This window comes from Canis aureus, chromosome 34 (assembly GCF_053574225.1).
Source record: "Canis aureus isolate CA01 chromosome 34, VMU_Caureus_v.1.0, whole genome shotgun sequence".
Lineage (NCBI taxonomy): Eukaryota > Metazoa > Chordata > Mammalia > Carnivora > Canidae > Canis > Canis aureus.
This window is the reverse complement of record NC_135644.1, coordinates 17,344,465-17,360,072: the sequence shown is the minus strand read 5'-3', so window position 1 is coordinate 17,360,072 and position 15,608 is coordinate 17,344,465. Positions and strand designations below refer to the sequence as shown.

Here is a 15,608-nt window from a genome sequence, read left to right as displayed (position 1 = left end):
TATTAGAAACTTAATTGTTCTAGCATTCAGTTTATTTTTATACCATTGCTCCAGTGCTGTCATTTCACTAAACATAATCTTATACTAAGGAAATCCACGTACAACTGACCTTCTAGTTCCATCTTGTTATTTTTTTAATTTTTAAATTTCCATTTTGTTGTTATTGGAGCTTGTTGCAGATGCCAATCTTCCCTATATTTAGGCAGTTTTTGATTACTTACTTCCTCTTTGAACTAACTAATTCTCCTCTCCTTGGGTGTCCTCTTAGTTTTTCCAGGGGCAGAATCAGTCAGTCGCATTATTTACTGTTACAGTCTCTATCTTGGATTAAATATCACTGGAACAATAACTGCATATAATACAATTCTAATACTATTGGTAAAAGGTGTCTGTTATTTCTATTTGAAACCAATGGCTTAGAAAACCGGGCAAAATTCTTTCAGGATGTTCTAGAAGGAGAAGGTAAATTGATGAAATCTCACTCAGTTTATGTTATAAAGCACATATTTTATAGGATTGGTAACTGGCAATGTTTAAGCACTGCAAACTGAGATATGCCTATGGATTTGAAAATATATTTATAGTGGCAAAACCCCTTCAAACAGAGTATCTTAGAAACTCTAATTGAAGACCTAAAGCACCATTGTCACTTAATTCAGTTGATGCATCCATTAAAGGATAGTTAATCTCTTAGCTTGATGTGAGATAATACTTCCCAATGATATAGAAGAGTGTGTCTTCTCAGCTCAGTTACTAAAGTTGTTTGTATTGAAACAAGTAAAATGTCATTGTCTGTGACTGTTTCCCATTTAAAGATTACCTCACGCATATTTTCTGAGTCGTGGCCTCCAGAACTGTAGACTGAAATCATCAGGTTATTGGTATACCTTAGCCTGGAGGCCTGTGGCTCCAGCTTGGTTCAACCTTATGGCCTTTGTCAGTATTGCCCTTTTCTAGTACAATAAATAACCTTGTTTTTCACTTGTTTGCACAGGCAAGTTCTGTGATTGATAGTAGATGAGCCTGAAGAATCAGCTATTTAGGGCAGCCCCGATGGCCCAGCGGTTTGACCCCACCTTTAGCTCGGGGTATGATCCTGGAGACCTGGGATCGAGTCCCATGTCAGGCTCCCTGCATGGGGCCTGCTTCTCCTCTGCCTGCGTCTCTGCCTCTCTCTCTCTCTGTCTCTCTCTCTCTCTCTCCCTTTCTCTCTCTCCCTCTCTCTGTGTCTGTCATGAATAAATAAATCTTTAAAAAAAAATTGGCTATTTGGCATGTAATAAGTACAACCCAATGAGAGCATTTACCAAACTATAAGAAAGTAAACATTGATGGGTTAATATTGTAGACATTGGTGAACTCAGAAATTCAATAGGTGTTGAGGTAAACAAAACAAAGAAGCGTTTCAAAAATACAACAGAAGATAAAAGGGAATCTGGTTCTATTTGGATAGGAAGGTTGGTCAGTGATATAGTGGGGCTACTTGGCAGTCTTGTTTTTGCTTCTAGGTAAATAGAGAACTTAAGATTACATTTTCAATATCCTGCCGGTTTCATTAATCACCCAGCCTTTCTATCTAATTGATTTTAAGAGCTTTCTTTATTCATGGAGAAAAATAGCCTTTTTTCTTTTTTTTTTTTTTTTAATAACGGGAAGTTTGTACCTCTTAATTCCCTTCATCAATTTTGTTCATCCCCTCACATCCCTCTCCTCTGGCAATCACCAATTTGTTCTCTGTATTTATGAGTCTTTTTGTTTTGGGTTCTTTGTTCATTTGTTTTGTTTTTTAGATTCCACATATAAAGAAAATCATATGGAATTTTCTTTCTCTGACTTATTTCACTTAGTATAACACCCTCTAGGTCCATCCATGTTGCAAATGGCAAGATCTCATTCTTTTTTATATGGCTGAGTAGTGTCCCATTGTATGTGTACATACTGCATCATCTTTATCAATTTATCTATTGATGAATACTTAGGTTACTTCCATATTTTGGCTATGTTTACTCTAGAATTATAGCAAACATAGAGATATGTATATCTTTTCAGATTACTGGTTTTTGTTTTCTTTGGGTAAATACCCAGTAGTGGAATTACTGGATTGTATGGTATTTCTATTTTTAATTTTTTATTTTATTTTATTTTTATTTTTTTTAAAGAATTTATTTATTTGTTTGTTTGTTTGTTTATGTACAGAGGATGAGTGAGGGGGAGAGGAAGAGAGAGAGAGAGAGAGAGAGATTGAGAGAGAGAGAGAATCTTTTTTTTTTTTTTTTTTAATTTTTATTTATTTATGATAGTTACAGAGAGAGAGAGAGGCAGAGACACAGGCAGAGGGAGAAGCAGGCTCCATGCACCGGAAGCCCGATGTGGGATTCGATCCTGGGTCTCCAGGAGCACGCCCTGGGCCAAAGGCAGGCGCCAAACCGCTGCGCCACCCAGGGATCCCTATTTTTAATTTTTTAAAATATTTTTACTTTATTTATTCATGAGAGACACAGAGACAGAAGCAGAAACAGAGACAAAGGGAGAATCAGGCTCCCCACAGGGAGCCTGATGTGGGACTCGATCCCAGAATCCCAGAATCCCAGGATCACGACCTGAGCTGAAGGCAGACACTTGACCAGTGAGCCACCCCGATGTCCCTCTATCTTTAATTTTTTTTAGAAACTGCATACTGTTTTCCACAGTGGCTGTAAGAGTTTAAATTCGTACCAACAGTATATTAAGAGTTCCCTTTTCTGTACATCCTTGCCAAGGACTTATTATTTGATATTAGCCATTCTGACTGATACGAGATGATATCTCATTGTGATTTTGATTTGCATTTTCCTGATGATTAGTGATGCTGAACATCTTTTCATGTGTCTCTTAGCCATCCATATGCCTTCTCTGGAAAAATGTCTATTCGGGTCCTCTGCCCATTTTTTAATTGGATTGTTTATTGTTGTTATTTTTGTATTGAGTTGTACGGGTTCTTCATATATCTTGAATATTAACCCCTTATTGGATATGTCATTTGTGAATATCTTCTCCCATTCAGTAGGCTGCCTTTTTCTGTTTTGTTGATATCTTTTGCTATGCAAAAGCTTTTTGTTGTGGTGTAGGCCCAATAGTTTTCTGCCTTTGTTTCCCTTGCCTAAAGAGATGTGTCTATAAATATATTGCTAAGGTGGATGCCCAAGAGATTACTGCCTATCCTTTCTTTTTAGGAGTTTTGTAGTTTCTGGTATCACATTTAGGTCTTTATCCTTTTTGTGTTTTTGTGTATGGTGTAAGAAAGTGGTCCAGTTTCATTCTTTTACATGTTGCTGTCCAGTTTTCCCATCATCATTTATTGAAGAGAATTTCTTTTTCCATTGTATATTCTTGCTTCCTTTGTTGTAGATTAATTGACCATGTAAGCATAGGTTTATTTTTGGACTCTCTATTCTGTTCTAATGATCTTTCTTTCTTTCTTTCTTTCTTTCTTTCTTTCTTTCTTTCTTTCGTGCCAGTACCATGCTGTTTTGATTACTATAGCTTTGTGGTATATCTTGATATTTAGAACTGTGATTCCTCTAGCTTTGTTCTTCTTTCAAGAGGAAAGTTTTGGGATCCCTGGGTGGCACAGCGGTTTGGCACCTGCCTTTGGCCCGGGGCGCGATCCTGGAGACCCGGGATCGAATCCCACGTCGGGCTCCCTGCATGGAGCCTGCTTCTCCCTCTGCCTGTGTCTCTGCCTCTCTGTCTCTCTCTGTGTAACTATCATGAATAAATAAATAAAATCTTTAAAAAAAAAAAAAAAGAGGAAAGTTTTTTTCTCATATTCAGAAAGCCACTGCTATTTTGCTGGCTTAGGCCTTTGATATAATTCAGTTGCATTGATATATCCTACTTATATTTTGCAGCCTCTCTGCCCCCCCTCCCAAATCATTACCCAGTTTTGGAAGATCAAAATCTAGGAGGACAGGAAGACAGGCTTAATTAAAATCAGAAACTGATGATCAAAACTTAGCTGTATAAAGATCAGTTCTTCTCTGTAATTAACTCAGCAACTCAAAAGATACAAAAGATAACTTCTCTATGCTAATTAGAAGATAAATAATATATAAGGATGTATCACTCATTTAAAGGGTATAGTTTAATAACTTGGCCTAATAGTATTGAGTAATGGTAAATTGAATTGTGAGTTCCCTTCTAAATTTTAATATATGGAAGTAGCAGTAAGGAAAGAGGAGTAATTATTTTCCTGAATTAAAATATCATCATCAAATTTTCATTGTTGTTTAATTTAGAAAATTTAAATCTTCAATACCGTCCATAATATAAAACTTCAGCCCCACATATACAGGACACATCAGAAAACAGTTACTTATGACTATCACTCAAAGATCATAAAATTGGACAAAATGAGCTTTTTTATTATACCAATTACTAATAATGCTCTGATTGTGTTTAATAAAAGTGACTTAATTTTGTTAGTAATTCAAAAAATCTGAATTGCAGTGGATAATTGGAGTCATTCCACAAAGAAGACAAAAAGCCTTTCCCTCAAAAAAAAAAAAAAAAAAAAAAGCCTTTCCCTCTGATGTTGGGCTTCCATTTGTGGGGTGTTGGAAGCTGCAACATGATCAGAGCATGGCAAACCAGGATTTTGTCTTGGGAGAAATAAAAGGTGGCAGAGGGAGTGGTGACATGTAGGGCTTGACGGGCTCATAAAAATTAGACAGTCCAACTCCTAATTTCACAGATGAGCAAGCAGATGTATGAATTGACTAACCCACTGTCACCTAGCTGGTGAATGGCAGGCTAAGGCCTGACAGTGGAACTTTTGTGTCCTTTCTGAGTCTCTCTTCCCTATAATGTATTTTTCAGGGATTGAGAAATTAAGGAATTTTTATTTCCCTACTTCTGGATTACCTTGCCTTTCATAAAAGTAGTGTTCTCTATTAATGTAATTGAACATTGCAGGAATTCAGCAGTTTTGCAAGTGTCTGATTTCTCTACAGTTTTCTCCAATAATGATAGCGTGATGCAATTTTTTGATCTAACATTCACTCATGTAAAATATGTGTCTTTCATGGCCATATATGGCCATATCTAGATAGAAGAATACTGGCAGTTTAGAAGATTAGGAAGCATAGAACTAGTTATATTTAACATGTTTGGATTCATGATTCATATTTAGCCTGTTACTTGTAGATTTTCAGATATAATGCATAAGCATGGTCACAAGATAACGTTAGGCTAAATTTTTTTGAAAAATCAAGCCAATAGTTTTAAGAGAGAAAGAAAACAAGCTATGGCTTATCACCCTTTTCTTATATAATTTCTTTAAAGTGTTCTCAAATGCTGATTTTTTTTTTTTTAAGATTTCATTTATTTATTCATGAGAGACACAGAGAGAGAGAGAGGCAGAGACATACACAGAGGGAGAAGCTGGCTCCCTGCAGGGAGCCTGGTGTGGGACTTGACATCCCCGGATCACAACCTGAGCCAAAGGCAGACACTCAACCACTGAGCCACCCAGGGATCTCTCAAATGCTGATTCTTAAAAAGATAGACCCTTGCTTAAGGGCAGATTTATTAAAAAGAAATTGACTTGTGAAAATCCTGAAAGTCTCTATATTGTTTCATATATATTGATAGACCCTTGCTTAAGGGCAGATTTATTAAAAAGAAATTGACTTGTGAAAATCCTGAAAGTCTCTATATTGTTTCAAAGGGTAATAATCCTTATTCTCTTCCCACATCTATGGATTATCTGATTACATATCGTATATCACCACCTTGATGAAAAGAATCTTCTCTACTTATCTTTACTTAACTCTATGATTTTTGGATTCTTGGGACTAATTTCAGTGTATGTTGGAAATATGACATGGTTCCTAAAGGATAATGAAGTCTATGTTCTTCTGTTTACTGACTATCTTCTGCTTGCCCTTCTGGCTTCAACTACTTTGATGCCTTCTAATGGAACTACCCTCTTCCACCTTACCCTCCAAGATGGGGCCGGGTGTCTTTTTATGTACCCTTCCTCTGCATCCTGTGTTTACTCCTATTGTAGCCTGTTGTAATTGTTTTGTTTTTCTGGGAGATGGTAAGTTCCCTGAGAGTGGAGAACTTGTCTGTTGTGTCTTTGTGACTAACAGAATGCCTAATTCATGGCATAATGAATATGGCCACTCACTGAATATTTAAAAGAGTGAGTGAGGAGGGTGCAATAATATTAGCACAAAGATATTAGGCCAGAGACAAAATGGTTTACATGTGGTAAGGAAGAGGTTGATGGAGATCTTCAGAGTGGGAGGAAGCGGGTAAGTAGCAAAGTGATTGATCAACATTGTAATGAATGCAAAGTTTATTTCATGTTATTTGCTCATTTCATTATTTTCCTCTATTTTCTCTTAATTGAGAATTTATAATTAGATTACTCATAATTTTTTATACTCAAAATATCACCATCAACATGTAAATATTCTGAAGGCAGCTATTTCACATACTAGGTTTTAGTTTAAAGTTAATTTGAATTAATAATTTGAGGATTGTAGTATATTACTATGCTCCTAATGTTGTTTGTAAATATAGAGCAAAAGTGTGGCTTTTTTTTTTTAAAGTCCTGTTAAAAATACATGGACTTGGCTACTTTTTATTATTCAAATAAGACCTGTTCATTGCAGAAAAAATATAGCAACAGTTTCTTGTGTAATTTAGTACCAATATACAAACATCAAAAACAAAGTAAAAGTCATCTGAGATAATCATTACTCGAAAGAAAGAAAGAAAGAAAGAAAGAAAGAAAGAAAGAAAGAAAGAAAGAAAGAAAGAAAGAGAGAAAGAGAGAAAGAAAGAAATCATTACTCAGAGATAATCAGTAATTTGGTAACTATCCTGCCAGACATACTGCATGTATATATAGGTGTGTTCGTGTCTCTTTGTCTAAATATATAACTACTTTAAACATAAGGTATAGTGTATATTCTGAGTATAATCTAATTTTAACTTCAAATATAAATATGCCAGTTACATTCCCTTAGCCCACCTGATTTAGCCCAGCTGTGTACACAGTTCCATGCCCCCTTTCACCCTGTTCCACATGAAATGCAAGCTGTGCTTTATGTGCTCTGCTTTCTCCAAAGCTGCAAAGGTCTTTTAGACACAGGCAAGTACACCCTAGAAATATGGGGTAGTTCATATGGAAGGCTCAAGCAGTGGGGAATGAAAGTTGGTGGATAAATGCCCTAGCGCCCAGCCCTGTGTTGGGGCAGTTTTGAGATCCATGCTACATCCATTCTGCTAAAGCCCCCACTGGAATTCAGATGCAGTTGCCTGCAGCAGTAAGTAACCAGCTTGTTCCTGATCTATCTCACCTTCCTTATTTTCCCAGTTCTGTGTTCTGGGATCACCTCTCAAACAGCCTCTACCCACATTCTCGTCTCAATCTGCTCCCACAAAATCCCAGCTAAGAACATACCAATTAGATTTATTTTATTTGAACTATTTTATTTTATTGAACAATTAGATTTATTTCAGTGTATCATTTCTAGGAAAAGAATTATACTGGAAGTCCGTGTGCAAATGACTTTACATGTGGATCTAATGAAATTTTTTTCAGCAAAGGTTGGGTCAAAGAATATGCTGATTTTAAAGACCAAGTTACCTCCAAGTCTTTCCACCTCATTTTCTTTCATCTTCTTTTTCCTTCATCTGGTTTTTTTTATTCTTGGTTTCTTTTCCTAACATGGAATTAATCAGTCCATTCTGCTTTGCAGTGATCCTCACTGGGTATAGGAGACAGTCCACATCCAAATCAATGGGATAGATGGCTTTAAAGCTTTCTGATCCCCACTCTTGAGAATTACAACCACAGTTACTGTGGGGTATGTGTGGAGTCCCTCAGCTGAGCAGAGGCAGAAGAAGTGAGAACCACTGGCTAGAAGGTTGTAGAAGGCATAGAAATGCTACTCACATTGCTCTTCTCTTTGTTTCTATGATTAAACTCTCATAGAGACCCAGTGACCTCAGGGCTCATCTCCAAGGAAATCCTTCTATTTATGTACGCTTGGCAGATCTGCAAATTACCTTCTAAATTGATTGCTGAATGTGCTGAAGACACAGCTTGACCAGGTCTTGAAGCCCAGTATCTTTTTTAAAGCCTGATCAATACAGAAGGCTGCTTTCTTTATATAATGACATGGAGGTCAAGTCCAAATTACATTTGCACACCACGAGAGCTTTCAGAGTAATGCAGATGCCAGGGGCTTCTGGGGAGCGGTCACCATTCTGCCTTGCAGATTTATAGTCCCATATCTACTGACCTAGGAAAGAAGGAAAAGGTACAGTCTTGCATTCTGGGGAGCACCCCAGACTGCTCACCCGTGGCCCGCAGCACCTTCATGCTGACAAACTTCTGGCTTCATTCTTTTCATCCCAAACACAATTTATCAGTATTTATACTCATCAAGCATGAAATAGTTCTTTGCATTCTGAGTTATTTTACAGTATGTATTAAAAGTGTAGCTTATTTTGAATAGATTTGATTTTATATACATTTAAATCATATAACTGAAGATTTCTGAAAAGAATTTGCAATGTTTGTACAATAACATTAACATAGACATTAACATCAAAAATTGCACATAAAGGGAAAAGTAAGCAAAGATGTTAAGGGACAATCACAGTTGCTGTGACTAAACTTTAGAAATCAATTTCAGCTTCCCAAAACCAAGGTAAAAAGATAGTAATACGATAATGTAATTCTCATTTGGTAAGAGGAAACATGCTAAGCATTCACAAAGAGGAAGTGTTTATTTCCCCTTGAATTCAATTTTAAAGAAAAATGTCATGGAACTTATACATTCAGCTTAGGGTAGACTAGTGGTAACCTTTCTAATATAAATTCATTACAGGCATGTCATGTTTATTTCTTACTGTAAGTCCTTAATAAGCCAAAGGTGTAAGATTTGAGTGTCACTCAGTGAAATTGGTTTCAGTATAGTTCAGGAATCTAGGTTCCTGGCATTATAAAACACAGTCCTAGGCTCTGTATTTGGTACATGAACTATGTGGAGGCCAGTGTGTCTCTTAGAATGTATTCCTTGACTGTCAGTTGTCTGAGCCAGGCTTTCTGAAAGCCATATAGGAGTTTGGATAAAATCAGTGAAAAGGTGAAATTTTTGCCTCTAAGATGCTGTCCTTGGGTAAAGACCCATACACCTTTCACATCCTTGATAAATCAAAATTTCTTTAATACTTTTTGTGATTCCTATTCTTTTATTACATCAGAATAGTTATGAATTCAAATGAACTGCTATGCATTCAGCTATATGTCCCTACTGATTCTTGGGGAAAAAAGTGTATATGTGTGTGTATATATATTTATATTTACATTTAACACTTGTTAACTAGCTTTCTTTTCTCTGGTCTTTTGCTTCAAACTCTATTGTTACTTTAGGTTTATAGTGACGTGGTAAACATGAGTAATCTGAGGTAGCCTACTTGCCTTGATTTCTTTTAAGATTTCAGTTATTTTTTAGAGCAATTTTTTGTTCACAATAAGATTGAGGAGCATATACTGAGATTTCCATATCCCCCCTTCCCCACACATGCATAGTCGGTCCCATGATCAGATCTCCCACCAGAGCAGTCCATGTACTACAATTGATCAGCCTATACAGACACATAATCACACAATTTCTAGTTGACATTTTAGTTCACTCTTAGTGTTGTCCATTCTATGGGCTTGGCAAAGCCTCCTTGATTTTTGATGATTGACCCATCCTCATGATAGGTGGCATGGAACCTGAAAGGTAGATTTGGTGGGGGTTTTTTAACTATTATTTTTAAGGAGTATGTCAAATGGAACTTAAAAAAAAAAAACAAACAAAGACCAAACCTATCTTATTTCAGATGGTAAAGTAAAATGATCAGATCTGACCTATTTTTGTTAATTCTGTTCATAATGAAACCTCTATAGAGCAGCAGATAAAAGAAGATACCTGATAAAAGTGCACATTTCCTGACCCTTAAAAGGGCTTCTCTACTTTTCTCTTAAGAAAAAAAACTAGTTATACACAAGTCTAAGGCATATGGTCAGAATGCAAATGAGACCTATAGGATGATATCCCCTCGCACCCCCCTACACACGGCACTTCTGACTTCCATCCTGGTGCTGGGGTTGGGTTTGCTCATGGGAAGTAGAACCACAGAAGCGTCTCATGGGACACACAGCCTTATTGATGGATGCGCTTGCCTCAGAGTTGTGTCTCAAGTGATGTGTCTGGGAGCAGATGTGCATAATATAATGAAAAATCCCATTATACATTGTGGTTTAGGTTGAGTGTGTTAGAAATCATTTCTTATCCACAGCATTATGGTCCATCTCAGTTTTGTTCAGATGTTTCATAAGTCTTAAATTGAAATTAGTTGATGTGGAGTTTAATAGCTGTTTAAGCACGTTTATAAAGGATTGTCTTAAGATGCTGTCTTAGCTCTGGCTGTCATAACAGAATACCATAGACAAGGCAGCTTAAACAAAACATATTTATTTCTCACACTTTTGGAGGCTGAAAGTTCCAGATCAAGGTTTTAGCAGGGTTAGATATCTGGTGAGGGCGCTTTCTTTCTGGCTTGCCTGTCTTCCTGGTGGCCATCTTCTCACCGCTCTCATCACATGGCCTTTCTTCTGAACACGTGGGAGAAAGATCTCTCACCTCTTCCTATAAGGCCACCAGTCATTTCACTATAGGATTATCATCTCATCCTTATGATATCATTTAACCTTAATTACCTCCTGAAGGCCCTTAGGTATTTAGGGCTTTGACATATGAATTCTGGGGGAAACACAATTCAATTCATAGCAGATCCTAAAACAAACAAAAATTGATATAATTTCTGTTGACAAAGAAAAAAAACAGGAAGTAAGCTTGAGGGATCTTGTCAGTGATTGATAAACGTGGAACTCAAAAGTGAGAAGCCTGATTACTCATATTTATATGTGGGTTCTTTTGTAGGTTAAACAGGATTTGGAGGCCCTTTCTAACCTGAAATTCTTTTTTTAAATGTAATAACTCAATGAGGGGTAATCAATTCCAAATGCCCATGGTGTTTCTCTTTCCTTTTTTTTAACATTTTATTTATTAATAAGAGAGACACACACACACACACACACAGAGAGAGAGATGGAGACATAGAGGGAGAAGCAGGCTCCCCGCAAGGAGTCCGATGTGGGACTCAGTCTTGGTACCAGGATTACACCCTGAGCCAAAGGCAGATGCTCAACCACTAAGCCACGCAGGCATCCTTGTTTCTCTTTCCTTACCCATTCTTTGTACCCAGGGTACCACAGGGAAGGGAAGTGGAAGGATCTGGCTGGCCTGGGTTTAAATCTTAGGTTTTCTAGTTATCAGCTGAGTAGTCTTCAATTAATTATGGTACCTCTTTGAGATCACTTATTTGTTTATAAAACAATTAACAATACTTGCCTTGATGCGTATATTGGTGAGAATACAGGCTTTATGTGTGTGTGTATGTGTATAATATATGTATATATATATTTTAAAGAAAACCCAGTAGCTTAGATATGAGAAAAATGGTAAGAATTTGTCCCTTTCACACATACAATCCAAGTAGACTGGGCCTGGTAGGAGTCCTCTGACACCAGCCTCAACAGAAACAGATGTAGGGTCCCAGGTGACTGCTCCAGTTTTCATGACCTCCTTCCAGTAGGAATGGAGAAAGGGTGAGGGGACCTCATTCACATGAACTTTTAGGGGCATCACCTGAGTTCTGCTCATATCCCTTCCACCAGAGCTTAGATCTGCGGTTATATCAAACAGGGAGGTTGGTTGAGAAGCAATGTCTCTAGCTAAGTATTGTTTTACTAGCCATTTCTGCCTCAAATTGTTATTATTAACATTAGAAATCATTCATTCATTTACCCAACGTTAAATTGTGGAATATTGGAACAAAGGGCGTAGCAAAGATGCCCAGCACATGGTAAATACTGAGAAGATGGTAGGTATCTCCTTAGTTTCCCCATCCACCTTAATACTCAAAACGTGGTCCAAGGCCCATTAACATCTGCACTGCCTGGAAGTTTGTTAAAAATGTAGAATCTCAGCCCCAAGCCAGACCTACTCAATCAGAACCTACATTTTAATGGTTTGAGAAGCTTCAGGCCAGCATGTTGTCTCTTATGGTATCTGCTGGCTATGTTAGTTTGAGCGCTTATAGTATTGTTGTGAGAATTAAATAAGAGAGTATGTATAAATTACTTTGAAATCTGTGAAGTGTTTTGTGACATTATTTAAGTGTATGTGTATAACAGAATAATGTGAATCTGAAAGTACTGGAATGACAAGATTGGAGACTCCTTGGGTTTTTAGATTTTCCAATCTTGATAATATGACTTGATTTTGTAATACCATATGAAAAAGGCATATTTATTTCTGGAAAAATGTGCTTGAATTGCTGTGCACTATTCTAAGCTCAGACTTATTATTATTTAGGAAGATGCTAGGCTTACAATTCTCAATGGAGGGTTTTCAGTGTATTTTTTTTTAATTACCAGTGTTCTTTTTTAATGTCTATTTCAGCTTTTTATGTTTTGAATTATGTTACTATTTAATTTGCATGTTGGAATATGCAGATTTTAATCTCAAATAAATGTGGAAATGATTCTGAAAAAGATACCTAGAAATACGGAAAATGGGGATCCCTGGGTGGCGCAGCGGTTTGGAGCCTGCCTTTGGCCCGGGGCGCGATCCTGGAGACCCGGGATCGAATCCCACGTCAGGCTCCCGGTGCATGGAGCCTGCTTCTCCCTCTGCCTGTGTCTCTGCCTCTCTCTCTCTCTCTCTCTCTCTCTCTCTCTCTGTGACTATCATTAATAAAAAAAATCTTAAAAAAAAAAAATACGGAAAATGGAAAAATTGATTTTAAGAAAAGATAGCTCCATGGTATCAATTCAGATAAAAGAAATTATAACTAATAAAAGAAATTAAAACTAATAAATTATAAACAGCTAATTCAGATTTATACACAAATGTTGAACTACAAAAATTAGGAAAATCATCTTCTCATGAACTTAAGTTTTCTAATCCGTAATTGAGAAAGATGACCTTTATATTTGTTCTGTGTCTCATAGTGTTGGGGAGGTGCATCACTTGAGACCGCAGAAAAATGTGGTACACATATAGAAGATGATATTCATATCTACCATTGTCAAAGTGAGAGATATATGTGACATGCAGTGCATTTGAAAAAACTTATTAAATTGTTTGGCAAATAAGTTTGCAGGCTGAGCTAGGGCCCTGGTAGCTCCATCGAATTCATGATATCTAGGCCTTTTGTTCTTGTTTCAAGTGGGCAGGGTCCACTGGGAAACAAAGACTCATCCAGTATTTCTGCAGGTCAGTCAAGTTTCGGCACATAATAGAAACAGAGGTCTAGGTGGTGTACGTCTATGATGCACAGAGGGAAAATCATGCATGTTAGGGAAAAAACAGAGAAGCCAAGAAACAGAGGAAGGAAAGCTCTAAATAATGGATTTTTCTAGGTCACTGGGAGTCAGACCTTTGTTCTCCTTCCTGTGACTAGGAGTGACTGCAGAGGGAGAGATTCCCACCACATCTGGAGGCAAGCACACACCTGCCCCATTGGCTTGAGACTAGTATATTCAGAAAAATGCTGGGGGGGGGTTGTCATAGTCCTTGCGTTTAGTTCTGTGTTCCTTTTCTTTCTTTCTTTTTTTTTTAAAGATTTTATTTATTTATTCATGAGAGATAAACACACACACAGAGAGAGAGAGAGAGGCACAGACACAGGCAGAGGGAGAAGCAGGCTCCATGCAGGGAGCCCAACGTGGGACTGGATCCCGGGTCTCCAGGATCATGCCCTGGGCCGAAGGCGGTGCTAAACCACTGAGCCAGGCGGGCTGCCCTCTGTGTTCCTTTTCATTGGCATTTCACTAAATGAATGCTAAACTGTCAATTTGGGTAGGTGCTGGGGGTGTAAACATTTGCATATGACATACCTTTCCCTCCAGGACTTGCAACTAATTGTTGAAATAATAAACAGCTTTATTAGCAAAAGGGCAAAAACTAACATTCCTACTATACTTTAAAATAGATTTTGGTATATTATGCCCACATTTAAAAATTATGTGATTTATTTATTAAAAATAAATCTATGTTTATATCTGTATTATATAGACAAAAGACCAAAAGTGGGCTGTACATGAAATGTTAACAGTGATGAAAATACACAATATTTTTCATTATTTTCTGTGTCTTCCTCAATGGACATGTGTTCATATAACTATGTGACAACAACATAATAAACTTTGAAGCCTCCAAAGTATTTTTATACATGCTTTCTCATTTGATCCTCACAAGTGCTCTGTCAGGGAGGTCAGTAATACACATCAAGGTTACAGGTGAGAGAAATGGAGGAGACAGATAAGCAAACGACTGAGGCACCCAGGATGTTACATTGCAGTGAGGTTACATGACAAGTACGGCGCTGAAGAGGTAGCCAGGGGCAAAGCCAGGAAAAAGAAAGGCAAATCAGTAGTGCTTTAATGAAAGGAGGATAGTTTAGGGCCAAGAATGGCTTTTTGCTTCAGTCCGGCTCCCTGTACCGAGGCCGGTTCAGTTTTTATTAGATCGAGAGGCAGGGGGCATAGTAGTCACATTTGGGTTGGAGACCAAAGAGCCTGAGTTTGATTTCTGGCTCTGGGACTACGCAGCTATTTAACCTGGACAGTTATTTCCAGACTCAGGGCCTCACTTGACCTAAGTATAAAATGAACCGAACACTACTAGCTATTCTAAGGATAAAGTGAGTTCATATATGAGAGCCTTTAAAAGTGTAAGGGAGTTTGGACCTGAACAACTTTTTAATTGGTTCAGTAAATAACAGATTATGGAGAAAAAGCCTTTAAAAAAAAAGTGTGGATATAGGGATAACTGAACAAATACTAACATTGTTATCATCATCATCCTCATCAATGCAAGGCTGATGAGGCTGATGATAGGATGACAGGGTATCTGTACCTCTCAGGGAGACAAGTACCTTATCTTACTGCAGACAGCAGCAACTTTTAATCTCATAGGATCTGGGACAAGGTAAGGAAGGAGGTTAGGTCCATACAAATATATCTAACAATCTTTTAATGATAATATTATCATTTTGAGATGCATAAACATGGACTAGGCTAAGGATAGATTATATTTCTTAATAAGAAACATCCAGATGTGGACCAAATGTATGTAGATGTATGCTGCAAGATGCTGATAACTGTAGGTCAGAGATGCAAAAGAATTATAAAGTTAATGCGAAAATATGAGAAAGTTTGTGCTGGTGTCATTGGATTGTTCAGCAGCCTGATTAAATTTATGCCAGTCTCTCCCTGCTTACTATAAATGTTTGGAATCTGTGTGTACACTTAGCTGTTCTATTTGATTTTATAGTGTTGTAAGGTTAGTGATTGCTGTCAAATTAAGAATGATTGTTTTGTCTTTAGAAGACCTTGGCCTTGAGTTGGGGGATGGAGTGGGCTGTGAAGGTTAATTCCCTCGGGCCTGGAATTAGTCTAGGCCATTCTACTGAAATCAGTATACCTG

At 37.4% G+C, this 15,608-nt stretch overlaps 1 protein-coding gene across 2 annotated transcripts in view; it reads left to right on the top strand.

The window, feature by feature from the left end:
• The window catches only part of CERS6 (ceramide synthase 6), a 301,903-nt gene that overhangs the window by 207,132 nt on the left and 79,163 nt on the right, over positions 1-15,608 (top strand). The gene's annotated exons all lie outside the window — the stretch shown is intronic.